This window comes from Trematomus bernacchii, unplaced genomic scaffold (genome assembly GCF_902827165.1).
Source record: "Trematomus bernacchii unplaced genomic scaffold, fTreBer1.1, whole genome shotgun sequence".
In the NCBI taxonomy this organism is placed as follows: domain Eukaryota; kingdom Metazoa; phylum Chordata; class Actinopteri; order Perciformes; family Nototheniidae; genus Trematomus; species Trematomus bernacchii.
The window spans coordinates 2,087,375-2,103,835 of record NW_022987772.1 but is presented as its reverse complement, the minus strand read 5'-3'; the positions used below and the strand labels follow the sequence as shown (position 1 = coordinate 2,103,835).

At 40.6% G+C, this 16,461-nt stretch overlaps 1 protein-coding gene across 1 annotated transcript in view; it reads right to left on the bottom strand.

Annotated features, from left to right (window-relative positions):
- LOC117497023 (synaptosomal-associated protein 25-A-like) overlaps positions 1 to 16,239 on the bottom strand; it is a 74,830-nt gene extending 58,591 nt beyond the window's left edge. The window contains exon 1 of the mRNA XM_034148911.1: positions 16,105 to 16,239. The gene's annotated coding sequence lies outside the window, so the exon portion shown is untranslated. The remainder of the gene's footprint in view (positions 1 to 16,104) is intronic.
- Positions 16,240 to 16,461: the final 222 nt, after the last annotated feature.

Sequence of the window (16,461 nt, the reverse complement as noted above, 5' to 3'; positions counted from 1 at the left end):
CGCTGCAGCTTCAGAAAGGATGCAGATATAAAAACCCAAATGTTCCAAAACACATGAAGAAACATCTTCAGCACCTTGACAACACATGCAGCATTTAGAGAACATTCAGCATCTTGAGGAGACATGCGCAGCGTTTACTAAAAGCTGCAAATACAAAACACTGCAAGAAGCTCAAACACAGCTGGGAGACCAGGGGACACTAAAGAGTGACGCACACAGCTGGGATACCAGGGGACACTAAAGAGTGACGCACACAGCTGGGAGACCAGGGGACACTAAAGAGTGACGCACACAGCTGGGAGACCAGGGGACACAAAAAATGACGCACACAGCTGGGAGACCAGGGGACACTAAAGAGTGACGCAGACAGCTGGGAGACCAGGGGACACTAAAGAGTGACGCACACAGCTGGGAGACCAGGGGACACAAAAAAATGACGCACACAGCTGGGAGACCAGGGGACACTAAAGAGTGACGCACACAGCTGGGAGACCAGGGGACACTAAAGAGTGACGCACACAGCTGGGAGAACAGGGGACACTAAAGAGTGACGCACACAGCTGGGAGACCAGGGGACACTAAAGAGTGACGCACACAGCTGGGAGACCAGGGGACACTAAAGAGTGACGCACACAGCTGGGAGACCAGGGGACACTAAAGAGTGACGCACACAGCTGGGAGACCAGGGGACACAAAAAAATGACGCACACAGCTGGGAGACCAGGGGACACTAAAGAGTGACGCAGACAGCTGGGAGACCAGGGGACACTAAAGAGTGACGCACACAGCTGGGAGACCAGGGGACACTAAAGAGTGACGCAGACAGCTGGGAGACCAGGGGACACTAAAAAGTGACGCACACAGCTGGGAGACCAGGGGACTGATACCAGAACAACATACAAAAGCTCGGTGAGGATATCATCAACTTATCAACATAAGTTCAAGACATTCATTCACAATAAGACAAAAAAACATAACTAATACATCCAGTAAGAGCCAGGGGGAAAGAAAAAAGCATAAAGGCACAAAAACATTTAAGAGGCATTAAGCTTACTTAAAATAATAACCATTTGGAAATGTCATTGCAAATCTTTATAGACAGGTTACAAGATTGTATTTTTCTAAGGGACAGAAAAAAGGACTTGAACTCATTTATGAAACAGGGAAAGGAGGCAGAACAATGTACTTAAGTACAGTAACAAAGTATTTGTACTTCACTACTTCCCAGCTCTGGTGATAACTATTTATATAAATAAGTAGATTGCAAGATGATTGGTCTATTGTTCTAAAGAGAGTATTACATCAGTCATATATCTAACCACCATTACAGGAAGACTGCCAGCAGTGCACACACTCTGCATGCTGACCTATAAAAACCCATTCGCCAAGACGTGACCGGGCCAGAGAGCATTATGGGAGCTCGAGGGCTAAGCTATTCCGACAGAAAACACACCACTACATGCCTGACTGCTAACGCACTGCAGCCACACACACATGTACAGAAATACATGAGGCTATCACACATCTTATGAGGATTTGCACGGACACTAAATTAGAGCCTGCAGTTGTTTCAGTACGACCCGAGCATGGTCCTGGATGCATAATCATCTCAGTTTTACATGCATGTGTTCTGTCGTATCACGTTTTTAATATAGCATTTCACCTTGAGACAACACAGTGAGAAGATAAGGTCAACATTATATTCATTTTTAGCCAAGATGCAATCAGTAACACAAGGAAACATCAGTAAAACTACTTTTTGCTTTTTGAACATTAAAGCATGGAGACATGTCCCAGTAGAGACACTACATACTGATATACACCTGAACATCAGCAGGAGAGGACTCTTTAAAGTAGAGACACTACATACCAGAGGTGGGACCAAGTCATTGTTTTGCAAGTCCGAGTCAAGTCTCAAGTCAGGATGGGAAAGTTCAAGTCAAGTCCAAGTCCTAAACTTTGACAAAACGAGTCTTAAACAAGTCCTCATGTGCTTTTCAACAAATGTAATGACATCGATCAACAGAATAATACTTAATAATCAAACTGCTCTTTATTAGTCACATTAATAATTTAATAATCCATTCTCTCTCTGCTGGTAAAGTAACGTGTTTGTCTTCTATTGTAAGAGGGATCAGTAAGGTAAGGCTACCGTGACGGTTTGATTCAGAAGGAGTTTAATGCATAAGAGCGCTGATGTTGAGGTAACCAGAATGTTTATTTCCACTGTGTACAACATGTTATAAGGGACCCACAACCTATCTTTATGCAAGGGATAATGTGCAGCGAGGCGTCTCTATGGGGAAAAGAACACCTGAATCTAGATCCCTCTGCAGGTGGTACTTTAACTATATTTTGATGCTAATACTTTTGTACTTTTACTTGTAACATTTTGAATGCAGGATCTTTTATTGTAACCGAGTATTCCTACACTCTGGTACTTTTACTCAAGTACAAGATCTGAACTTCTCCCACCTCTGGCAATAAATCCTGAGTGGTTACCAAAACAAAACCCTGCTCTGAAGGTTATTTTCATTTTACAAATCCTGCACTCAGCTTTGCTTTCTCCAATATCATTGACATGCAGCCAGATGCTGCTTCTTTTTTCGGTTTTCGCAAATTTCTTGACTTTTTCCGACGCGCTTGCATTTAAATCCGTCTCCCCGTCTCCCCGTGGCTCTGTAGCTGGCCTGTACCACTACACCTGCTGTCTTTGGAGCGTCTGCCCCCCACCCTTCTTTCACATAATGGTATGATCCTAGTGTGTCCTCACATATTATTGGCCGCATGGTGGCTCAGCAAAATAAAGTCCCGCCCCTGCCTGCAAGGATTCTCAGCAAGAGTAGGTGCGGCTGAAGATTCTGCTCTCCCCGACGGGAGTCTGCTCTTCTGAACGGCAGCTCGCGATCAGCGTGTTGGAGACCCCTGAATTAAATTATCAAGTCACCTCAAGTCAGAAGGCTCAAGTCCAAGTCAAGTCCCGAGTCATTGGTGTTCAAGTCCAAGTCGAGTCGCAAGTGTTTTGTGATTTTGTCAAGTCGAGTCCAAAGTCATCAAATTGGTAACTCGAGTCTGACTCGAGTCCAAGTCATGTGACTCGAGTCCACACCTCTGCTACATACTGATATACACCTGAACATCAGCAGGAGAGGACTCTTTAAAGTAGAGACACTATATACTGATATACACCAGAACATCAGCAGGAGAGAACTCTTTAAAGTAGAGACACTACATACTGATATACACCTGAACATCAGCAGGAGAGGACTCTTTAAAGTAGAGACACTACATACTGATATACACCTGAACTTCAGCAGGAGAGGACTCTTTAAAGTAGAGACACTACATACTGATATACACCTGAACATCAGCAGGAGAGGACTCTTTAAAGTAGAGACACTACATACTGATATACACCTGAACTTCAGCAGGAGAGGACTCTTTAAAGTAAAGACACTACATACTGATATACACCTGAACATCAGCAGTAGAGGACTCTTTAAAGTAGAGACACTACATACTGATATACACCTGAACATCAGCAGGAGAGGACTCTTTAAAGTAGAGACACTACATACTGATATACACCTGAACATCAGCAGGAGAGGACTCTTTAAAGTAGAGACACTACATACTGATATACACCTGAACATCAGCTGGAGAGGACTCTTTAAAGTAGAGACACTACATACTGATATACACCTGAACATCAGCAGGAGAGGACTATTTAAAGTAGAGACACTACATACTGATATACACCTGGACATCAGCAGGAGAGGACTCTTTAAAGTAGAGACACTACATACTGATATACACCTGAACATCAGCAGGAGAGGACTCTTTAAAGTAGAGACACTACATACTGATATACACCTGAACATCAGCAGGAGAGCACTCTTTAAAGTAGAGACACTACATACTGATATACACCTGAACATCAGCAGGAGAGGACTCTTTAAAGTAGAGACACTACATACTGATATACACCTGAACTTCAGCAGGAGAGGACTCTTTAAAGTAAAGACACTACATACTGATATACACCTGAACATCAGCAGTAGAGGACTCTTTAAAGTAGAGACACTACATACTGATATACACCTGAACATCAGCAGGAGAGGACTCTGTAAAGTAGAGACACTACATACTGATATACACCTGAACATCAGCAGGAGAGGACTCTTTAAAGTAGAGACACTACATACTGATATACACCTGAACATCAGCTGGAGAGGACTCTTTAAAGTAGAGACACTACATACTGATATACACCTGAACTTCAGCAGGAGAGGACTCTTTAAAGTAGAGACACTAAATAGTAGACAATCATATAAAAACTATTATGGTTGCACGAGCAGAATTATATGCATGTTTAAGACTAACTATTCACCACCACCCTATTAAAATAAATTCATGTCATGATTTTCATGGGGACAAATTGTACTTGAGCTAAAGGGCTGTGAGTCATTTCAGTATTTCACATTTGATTATTCTCCGCTGTTTCATCCGTTGCCCTCTACTCTGCATGGGGTTGCTATATGGCATTTATCTTGATTCAAAACCAAGGTTGTAAAACAATCCACGTTTATAGTTTAGTTGTGAAAATTGAGCCTTCTACTTTATTATACACATTGTTTATCACATGACATGTTTGCCCTTTTTTATGGATATTTAACACGGAGAAGGTTTACGAGTAAAATGTCTTCAAGAAATGTTTTAGGATATTATCTGTGGTTAGTTTTTAGCATTAAAACCAATTCAGAGGTGATGACATTTGGTAAAATGTTTGGATTATGTGTAAACTCTTTGACTTCCACATGGGGGTCAGAAGGAAGAATATAATGTGAATATTTTAATGCTAGAATAAAATAAACATTATTTAATGGAAATTAAGAAATACAATTAGACTCGATGGGAGTTTTTTATGACAACGTATATTTATTTTAAATATTATATGTATATTAGAAAGACATTAAAACATTTAGATCAGGTTTAAATAATAACTGTTACAATAGAAGGCTATAATGTCCTTTCCCTTTCAGCCTCATCGTCCTCCTCATGATGGTTTTATAACCCTGAAAAAGGTATAAACCTCACACTGTGCTGGGTTTCTGCCCACAGCAACGCCTGCAGGGACAATATGGCCTCGGAGAATTAAAACATTCCCCACGGAGAGACAGGAAGCGCACACAGAGGGAAATCTGCTGCGGAAAATCACTGAGGAAATCTGAGGATAAAATGTCCTGAGACTGGGATTCTGGGGACATGTTAGTGTCAGACAGGACACATCCACTTCTTCATGTCTCTTCTACATCAACATGTGTCCCCTCTTCTTCATGTCTCTTCTACATCAACATGTGTCCCCTCTTCTTCATGTCTCTTCTTCATCAACATGTGTCCCCTCTTCTTCATGTCTCTTCTACATCAACATGTGTCCCCTCTTCTTCATGTCTCTTCTTCATCAACATGTGTCCCCTCTTCTTCATGTCTCTTCTACATCAACATGTGTCCCCTCTTCTTCATGTCTCTTCTACATCAACATGTGTCCCCTCTGTGGAAAGAGATTCTGAAAGTTTCAGGAACAAAGATTCTCTCTCTTTTTGTCCTGATCCATTTCTATAAAAACCTGTCTGAAAATGAGCTGATCAGATTTTGGCCACTTTATGATGTCATAACGATGTGTTGGCTTGTGTACCCATTAGCCAATCAGCAACCAAGGTAACCTCCCCCCCCCCCACCTTATCACCTGAATCTCCTCCTAGAGCACCATTGAGTTCTTTCTAACCAGATATCTCTCAGAGGGGCGTGGGGAGGGGCTCCTTATTTTCATCTAAAGTAACAGACAGAGAATCAGCACTTTGGAAACAGGGCTGAAACAGAGGGGATTATGGGATGCTGCAATGATCTGTTTGGTGTTTCAGCCAATCAGAGACAGGTTCTGTATATATCTGAGACCTGTGATATATTGATGAAAAACAGTATAATAGGGGACCTTTAATGTACATTTACTCAAGTACTATTTTGAGGTACTTGTTTGTACTACTTCATACCTTTACTTTAACCAATATCAGAATCGTGTTTATTTCCAGGCAAGTTTACACATACAAGGAATTTGCTGGTGGTGCAAACATTAACAATCTAAACAAATGAGTTGCAAAGTAATATATCAGGATAATAAAAAAATAAGTATTTTTAAGAAACAATTTAGCATTAAAAAAGGATGCTAAAGACAATTGTTTACACCACATGTAAATGTAACTATACAAATAACCTTTAAAGCTAACAAACAAAAACACTTGGACAATGAGTATGTATGGAAAACTACAGTGAATTATATGTTAAAGTGGAGATATATTATACATAATATTGTACTTTTTACTCCACTGCATTCAGTCAGCTGTCAGATTTTAAGATAATACAAAACATAAATCAACTTTAAGTGTATATATAATTATAGGTTGGTATTATCAGCAGCAGTTTATAAAATAGCTCCACCTTTACAAGCTGTGAAGGAAACCTAAAAGCATCAATAATTATAATCCAGTACATAATAAATGTGCTATGACGCATAATAAGTACTTTTACTCATGATACTGTAAGTGTATTTTGATCCACTTTTGTGTAGATAGTATTTCTACAGGTTAGTAAAGCTACCTTCACCTCAAGAAAGATCTCAGTACTTCTTCCACCTCTGGTTAGATTAGGTTTTATTAAATATATGTTTTAATCCCAGATTGGGAATTTGTTTTGAGCAGCATGTTAACAAGGCATTGCATATCAATTGAAAATAAAAAATAGAAATCATTAGAATAAATAATATATAAGTGTATTTTCCTTGTTTTAAAGGCTGTATTTCAGGAAAGTGGTCGGAGGATGTGGCGCAGCGGACTAGTGCGTTGGTGTTGGGATCAGGGGGTCACAGGTTCAAACCCCACTGCAGTCAGCATGTCGTTGTGTCCCTGAGACACTTCACCCCAAATTGCTCCTGTGGGGATTGTCCACAGTGTTGAGTATGTAAGTCGCTTTGGATAAAAGCGTCTAACAAGTGACATGTAATGTATTTTCTAAACCTACCAAACAATTAATAAGCTGTGGTTTTGCATTTACCTACTTAGCTATTATATCAACAATGAACACACTGTGCAGGTCATGTTTTCGGTTCTTGGGTTTATCACACTTTCAACCTAATTATTTGAAATGTTGGAGTGATCCCATCAATTCAATTTTGTCTTTTTATAATTATTATTATTTTTATTATTATTTTTACATTTGTCATTATTATTATTATTATTATTATTATTTTTAATTATTATTTTCTTTTGTATTATTATTATTTTTTTGTATTTAATTGTATTATTTTCATTATTTAATTATCTTTATTATTTATTTATTATTATTATTATTTTAGCTGCATTGTCATAGTGTCTTGACTTTTAATTGTATATTTTGGCTGCACTAAACAAAAACTACAAATACATTTTCCTCTCCTTTTTCAATTTTAACACCTCTACCCAAACACTTTCCTCCCAGCTTTTATTGATATTTCTTTGTTTCATCTGAGCAGGGATGATGATTGCGTTTCTGACATTTCCTCGTTATATAATCCAGACGACAGACAGACAGATATGGTGGGCTGGGATTGGGGCAGATTAACCAGGAAATGGGAGATATAGCGAGGTGGAGGAAATCAACCTTTAACGACTGCTTTGATCTGAGGAGGGGATCATATATGCAGAATATATAAAATCATGCATCTTCAGCCACTATGTAGGGAAGAGAAACATGGCGGCATGCGGGAGATTCAAAGCAATCATCTGGCCTGCAGGGATAATCACTGCAAAGCCCCACTGTCCCATTCACTGAGGATAAAACCCACTGGATTAATCTGCACACACACACACACACACACACACACACACACACACACACACACACACACACACACACACACACACACACACACACACACACACACACACACACACACACACACACACACACACACACACACACACACACACACACACACACACACACACACACACACACACACACGTACACACACACACACACACATGCAGAGATGCCTCACACTTACATAACACATGGACCACTCTCCCTCTCACTCTCTCTGTTACTTTCCCTCCCTCTCGTCCATGCTTTCTTTCAGCCTCTCTCTCGCTACCACACTAAACCTAGAGGGCGCGCACACACACACACACACACACACACACACACACACACACACACACACACACACACACACACACACACACACACACACACACACACACACACACACACACACACACACACACACACACACACACACACACACACACACACACACACACACACACACCGCGCGCACACAGTCCACCGCCCCCTCCTTTTCCACCATTTCTCCTCCTCTCTCCTCACATTGGAATGGACACCTGTCAACATGATGCTCTTTAGATGCTGTTCATTTATAAACTAACACGTACCTTGTGCTGACAGGCGCATATATAACATGTATAAGAATAGATAAAGGTGCATATAGGCATACATTTAGGCATGTAGGATAAAATACATTCACACACACACACAAATCCCAAGCAGATACATGTGTTACGTTACGTAGCTTATGCAACTCTTTGCAAAAGAAAAACTGTTTTCACGTTCTGATTGATGGCAAAGTAGCATCCTAAATCCACTTTAAAATCTTTTAGGATCCCTACAGAGGAGTCATATTACGACAGATGCGCCATGTCATCCCGATCAATACGATGGGATATGCATATCACCGTTTAAAGTGCTGAGAGCATCAGGATCAGAATACACCGTGTCTGTGCCGAATCATGACACTGCGTCTAAATGATGGTTCACTGCCTTTTTTAAAGCAACGTTATGTAACTATTGCACCTTAAAATAACAGCTGCAAAATCATTTTGATGCTCCACGCACTTGTAATAAAGAAAATGGAGCCTCTTTGAGTCCCACTCTGCTATTAAAAAGCCAGTTATTGCACTGTGTGACTGTGTTTAGCTGTGTGTACAATCCAACAGGAGAAGTGTGTAAGGCTTTGAGACACTGAGTTGATTTTGGTAACACTAACATTTCATGGAGAAAATATTTTCTGGTTTTCCATTTCATATTTTGCCTCACATCTCTGTGGTTTACAGGGTTTTTGCTGGACAGAAAGCTTAAGCTACTTAAGGAACGCTAAGTCATGCTAACAGTAGCAGGCATTAGCTAGTTAGTTGCTAGCTCAGTTAGCTGCTACCTCAGTTAGCTGCTAGCTCAGTTAGCTGCTAGCTCAGTCAGCTACTACCTCAGTTAGCTGCTACCTCAGTTAGTTGCCAGCTCAGTCAGCTGCTACCTCAGTTAGCTGCTACCTCAGTCAGTTGCCAGCTCAGTTAGCTACTACCTCAGTTAGCTGCTACCTCAGTCAGTTGCCAGCTCAGTTAGCTGCTACCTCAGTCAGCTGCTACCTCAGTTAGCTGCTAGCTCAGTTAGTTGCTAGCTCAGTCAGCTACTACCTCAGTTAGCTGCTACCTCAGTTAGTTGCCAGCTCAGTCAGCTGCTACCTCAGTTAGCTGCTACCTCAGTTAGTTGCCAGCTCAGTCAGCTGCCACCTCAGTCAGCTGCCACCTCAGTCAGTTGCCAGCTCAGTCAGTTGCTACCTCAGTCAGCTGCTACCTCAGTCAGCTGCTAGCTCAGTCAGATGCTAGCTAAGTTAGATGCTAGCTCTGTTAGCTGCTAGCTTAGTTAGTTGCTACCCCAGTTAGCAGCTACTACCTCAGTTAGTTGCCAGCTCAGTTAGCTGCCAGCTCAGTTAGCTGCTACCTCAGTTATCTACCTCAGTTAGCTGCTAGCTCAGTTAGATGATAGCTCAGTTAGCTGCTACCTATGTTAGCTACTAGCTCAGTTAGCTGCTATCTCAGTTAGTTACAGAACTAAAGCCAAAGTCGACAGGCGAACAACAAACCAGGTTTTTAATATTAGCAGGCTATCTATATCTTTTATGATAGCACTTGGTTGAGGTTAGCTTGTGCTAGCAAATTGATCTTGCTAGTTTTTGATAATAAAGTAATCCTTAGAAATGCAGGTGTTACTTTACAGCTGTCTATATCTACGACAGCTGTATAAAAGTGAATAGCAGAGGTGGGAGTAAGTCCTACATGTGCAAGTCATGAGCAAGTCTCAAGTCTTGACCTACAAGTATCAAGCAAGTCCCAAGTCACTGTGGTGAGAGTCAAGCAAGTCAAGTCAAGTCATTGCTCAGGTCAAGTCAAGTCAAGTCAAGTCATACGAAATTCTGATGAATAAGCCCAGTTTCCCCATTTAAATCAGTTAAAAGACAGTGGTTATGAAAATGGATTTAACCCACACTATGATCTTCATTACACACACAGTTAATCATTTGAAATCTAATTTAGACCGATGACAATCATATTAGATTCATATTAACCCTAGAACTGCAGACAATATAGCTAGGATTTAAAACTCAGTTCATTGGGTTAATTTTGAAATTGCTTCAGTTTATCATCATAACAGATCAAAAAGTTCAGATTCATTTTACAATAAATCAAGGAATTGTTCTACAAACAAAAACAACATAATTAAAACATTTAAACAAACTACTAAAAGTAGATGAACTACATTATTCTACAGTTTACAGTAACTTCTGATAATAACACAGGGGAAATAAACGAGGCATCTCTTTTCCTCTCTCTCTCTCCCTCTCCTGACGGCCCGTCAGTATCAGGGTTAGTCAAAATGAATCCCTTGGCGGTTCTAGTGTTAATTTACCGTTTTGTCTTCTGCTTAATCGATTTGAAACCAAGTCTAACGTAGCTTAAACTTAACGTTAGCTTTCTAGCTAACACAACACATTCACGCACCTTTCTCTGTGGGTTTTTTTGTAGTGACGAATAAAGTTGGATGTTGTGGTGGTCGTGTCCCTGATCTTTATGCTGCAGACCCTGCATACCGCTGTTCTCTTCTTATTAGCGTCATCGACAACATAATCCTTGAATCCAAACTTGACTATTTGTGGAGTAACGCTAGCCGCTGCCATGTTAACTGACACTCCTGCGGTCTAGTGGGTTGCCAGGTTTGCGCGCACGGCGCTATAATCACCCAATCACATTTTTCGAAAAAACTAAACGTAATATCTCACTACAAAAACAAACGCAAATATTTAATTTTAAACAGTCAAGTCCTTTCAAGTCATATGTCTCAAGCTTAAGGCAAGTCTCAAGTCATGAATATCAAGTCAAAGTCAAGTCAAGTCTTTTATCAATGTTAGTCAAGCAAGTCTCAAGTCAAAAAATATGCGACTCGAGTCTGACTCGAGTCAAGTCATGTGACTCGAGTCCCCACCTCTGGTGAATAGCTCTGAAAACTGTAGGGGAGCTAAATCAAAAAAATATGAATGACTATGTTGCCCCTGTGGATTTGACTTGTAAACAAAAAATAAACACCAAAATGCATTAAGTGTTGTCCTTGAGGTTGTTAGAGAATTGCTTCATGGCGCTACTTCTGAGCAATAACTCCACGAGGATAGCTTTAAGTATGTCAGACATTACAAGAAAGTAGCTTATAGTTAGCTAGCCTATAACACACTACAGGAGAGGGATAACCTAATAAGGCCTTTAAATCAGTTTCAAGAACTGCCAAAATCGATAATCAGGTTATAGCTCATTTTCATATCATCGATTCTTTGTAGTAAAACAATCTCTTCTATAATTTGCTCCAACTCTTCACCAATGGGCAAAGATCAGAACTTAAAACAAAATATTGCCTTAACGAAGATCTGACAGTGTGTTTTTTTAGACAGACAGAAACAGGATAGGAAAAGATGATGCAAGTCAACCCTGAAGTAATGTGAGTGAAGTCAACACCTCTGTAAGCAGCACAAATAATTCATCTGACTCTAAGCACACACTGAGAGCCAAACACACCCTGCAGGGCTTTCTAAAAACATCTTCTCCTCCCTCAAAAAATGGGGGAATTAACTAAAGATGACACGTCTATTTTGATGAAGGAGGTGCCAAAGAAACATGTCAAAAACAAATCTGTACATATAAAAAAGAAAAGCCAGCCAAGAACCAAATGCAAAAGCGATTACCCTGCTCATCATTTTATTGCTGAAATCCCATAAGTGAGCGACACGCAGCGAAGACAAAAGATTGTAATCACGGTGCATTCATTTATTTGACTGTTTTTCTACCATCTGGCACTTCTGTGACAGATCAAAATGAAATTCAGAGAGCAAAAAGAACAAGATGAATTCCTAACAAGGGGAATAAATTAAACTGTGTGACTGTGAAAGGGACAAGAGTGTGTGTGTGTGTGTGTGTGTGTGTGTGTGTGTGTGTGTGTGTGTGTGTGTGTGTGTGTGTGTGTGTGTGTGTGTGTGTGTGTGTGTGTGTGTGTGTGTGTTCTTCGACAGATTTCTCACCAATCTGTGGGCAGGGTGATGGATGGGTGAGTGACAGGGGGGGGGCGGGGAGCGGGGGTGATTTGTTCAACAGGAAACCGATTATTTTTTTGCACCCTGCCTTCTTCGTCATTATCAGAAACACAGCAGGAACACATCTGAAACACCTGCAGCCTGAACACCAGGAAATCCCAAAATAGCCACTTTTTTGTCACTTAGATTCTTCTTCAACACCTTACCAGCTTAATATGCGTTTGGAGAAAATGTGGATTGTTTAAAGTTTGATAGAGCTCAGAACAAAATGGATGTTTTTTCAATAAATAAATATAAATAACAGAAATGGCAGCTTGTGTAGTACTGGAACGACTAAGTTAGTAAGCCAAAGAAAGGACAGAAAGATTTGTAAAAGAGTGAAAAATCCCTTACTAGAAATTCTTAAACACTAAAGTAGAAAGCCACTTTGAAATTGTGCTTTTTAATATTTACTGTTTTCAATATTAGCGTCCTTTAGCTTAGCGGTGGTGACGTGAAGTCATGTGACCGTGTTATAGTTCCTTTACAGCCCAACATTAGCCGCCTTTAGCTTAGCGGTGGTGACGTGAAGTCATGTGACCTTGCTGTAGTTCCTTTACAGCCTAACATTAGCCGCCTTTAGCTTAGCGGTGGTGACGTGAAGTCATGTGACCGTGCTGTAGTTCCTTTATAGCCCAACATTAGCCGCCTTTAGCTTAGCGGTGGTGACGTGAAGTCATGTGACCTTGCTGTAGTTCCTTTATAGCCCAACATTAGCCGCCTTTAGCTTAGCGGTGGTGACGTGAAGTCATGTGACCTTGCTGTAGTTCCTTTACAGCCTAACATTAGCCGCCTTTAGCTTAGCGGTGGTGACGTGAAGTCATGTGACCGTGCTGTAGTTCCTTTATAGCCTAACATTAGCCGCCTTTAGCTTAGCGGTGGTGACGTGAAGTCATGTGACCTTGCTGTAGTTCCTTTATAGCCCAACATTAGCGTCCTTTAGCTTAGCGGTGGTGACGTGAAGTCATGTGACCTTGCTGTAGTTCCTTTATAGCCCAACATTAGCCGCCTTTAGCTTAGCGGTGGTGACGTGAAGTCATGTGACCTTGCTGTAGTTCCTTTACAGCCTAACATTAGCCGCCTTTAGCTTAGCGGTGGTGACGTGAAGTCATGTGACCGTGCTGTAGTTCCTTTATAGCCTAACATTAGCCGCCTTTAGCTTAGCGGTGGTGACGTGAAGTCATGTGACCTTGCTGTAGTTCCTTTATAGCCCAACATTAGCCGCCTTTAACTTAGCGGTGGTGACGTGAAGTCATGTGACCTTGCTGTAGTTCCTTTATAGCCCAACATTAGCCGCCTTTAGCTTAGCGGTGGTGACGTGAAGTCATGTGACCTTGCTGTAGTTCCTTTATAGCCCAACATTAGCCGCCTTTAACTTAGCGGTGGTGACGTGAAGTCATGTGACCTTGCTGTAGTTCCTTTATAGCCCAACATTAGCCGCCTTTAGCTTAGCGGTGGTGACGTGAAGTCATGTGACCGTGCTGTAGTTCCTTTATAGCCCAACATTAGCCACCTTTAGCTTAGCGGTGGTGACGTGAAGTTATGTGACCTATTGCATTTTATTTTATGCTTCAAAATACTAAAAGTGGTGTTTATTTGGGATGATTATCTAGCTTAATAAAAGTATCATAAACATTTGTTTGCCACGGAGGCTATTTCCTGTATTAACCCAAATTCCAATGGCTTTTAATAAGGGTGATAACTTCCTGCTTGGCCTACAGAAATACGTCTTCTAAGCAGCACTGTATTTATCGTCTAACTTCCGTTCTTTCTATTAAACTACAGCAGAAATCAAAGAAATGCATAAACAATTAAATTAAATAAAGGTTAAACGAGGCTGGATGTGTTTTCCTGGTCACTTCCTGTCCTCATTAAAGTATCTGTTTACTCTACGCGTACAAACACCAGGCTGCAAAATCAAAGATCTGCTTAAGCGTCAGTCTGAGCTCTTCGTCCTCGATGACATTCCCGTAACAGGACGGGAAGCAGGGAGGGTCAAAAGTGTGTATATTCATCCTCTAATGCATGCACAGTTCATTTTTAAGATAAAACAGTTGCTAATTCAATGATCTTAAAGCCTTTACTTGAATAATAATCCACATTTTACCGATTGTTTCCTATTCTTAATGCTTGTTTCACAACTTTCTATCATAAGACTCTACATTTTCTAAGATTTGTCAGTGAACTGACCCTTTTATTGATCGTTTTAAATAGAAATACTGTGCTTCACTGAGTCCGAGCTGTAACTACATGTTTCTTTATCCCCCACATGGAGAAACAGGAACAACACTGCTGCCCAACTCACAGCCTGCCAAACAACAACAACAACAACAGTGCATTGGCTTTCGTCCAACTAAAAAAGCACACACCTCTCCCAGATAAACAGGCAGATAAAAGGACAAATAAATCTGAGTTTTCATCCAAATAAAGCCCAAGAAAATGTGACAAAAAGGGGAAATCTTTCATAAAGCAGATTGGATTTGCAGGAGGTATTTTTATAGACTTGCTCTTAATGTACCCTGCCCTCATTCTGCTTGATTTCACAGCCATAAAAAACTTCTACGCAGCAACAAAAAAAGTAAAGGCTTGCATGCCTCCCCCTTATCAGAGGAAAAGGGAGATTTTTACATAATCTTTCAAAACCACAGCTCTAATTTGACTCGTTTCCATGTTTTTACACAAGGTGAACTCAGAAAAAATGACTAGAAAATGATTTTGTTGTCACACCTCCGCACTACTTTTGATTTACCTTGGGAATTTGTGTTAAAAATCCTCAAAATATCCTCAAGCTTAGTTTTTAAATGACCCTTTAATGTCAGAAAATGTGGATTAACAAGAAAAATATGACAAAAATGTAATGTTATGCTGCTAATTTAGCCTGTAACTTCATATATATTAATTATAGCAACACAAAATATGTCTTAAACATACCTTTATACATTTACCTTAACATATAAGTCAATTATTGATGTATTTATTGACTGAAGAGTGGATGAAATAGGGCACATTTGTAGAAAAAAAGGCTACATCTGCACTGATTTGGCACCAAAATGAATGAAATCCTCACAAAAAACTGCTCTTTTATACACTACTAGACAATATGTAATCAAATAGAGGTATAAAACGCACACTTTCACCAAGAATTGTTTCAATAAATCAACATTTAATGGTTAATTTCCTCTCTTTTCTATCTGTGTTTTTGCTCCGGAGCTGTCCACGGTGCTGAAACATCTCTCAATCCGTAAATAGGCTCCAGAGCCCCGGGGTTAAACCAGAGGAAACCTGGGAGTCTTCTTCAGAGAGAAGCTGCTTTATCCTCTCATTTAATCCTGACAACAAACAGCTACTTTAATCCTGTAATATATGTAACACGGACAGAAGCTCTGCGGGCAAAATCAGAAACAAAAAACACCAGAAAGTTCCAGGGATTTGAGCAGAAAATGAGAATGAAACCCATCAGTCGCAGGAGGTTAACTTGACCCAGCCACCTCAGGGTGAGAAATAAACGACGACACTTTAAATCCGACACAGATTTCTTCTGCATAATTATGATTGAACCAGGTGTGTGTGGTGTGTTCCTGCAGCAGGTGAGTCTTTACATTTACCTGGTGCGGTTTCCTCAGCTCTTCTGGCTTTGATTTGGCTGTTTTTTTCTTCAGTTTCAGTGGAAATGTCGCTCCGTGCTGCAGCAGCTCTCCGGGACTGAGATGTGGATTATTAAATGGAAACACACCGACCCCCCCTCACCACCATGAGGGGAGGGAAATCACACACTTCCTGTTCAGGTTTTACAAAATAAAGGCATGATGAGTTAACCCTCTTGTTAGATAACGTGGACTTATTAGAATTCCTTCATTAGTCCCACAGCAGTGTTACAGCATAAGTGGCAGAGCAGCTACATACAGCATGCAACAATAACAAAGAAAATAAGTACACATTAGTATTCATATTTAATACAAATA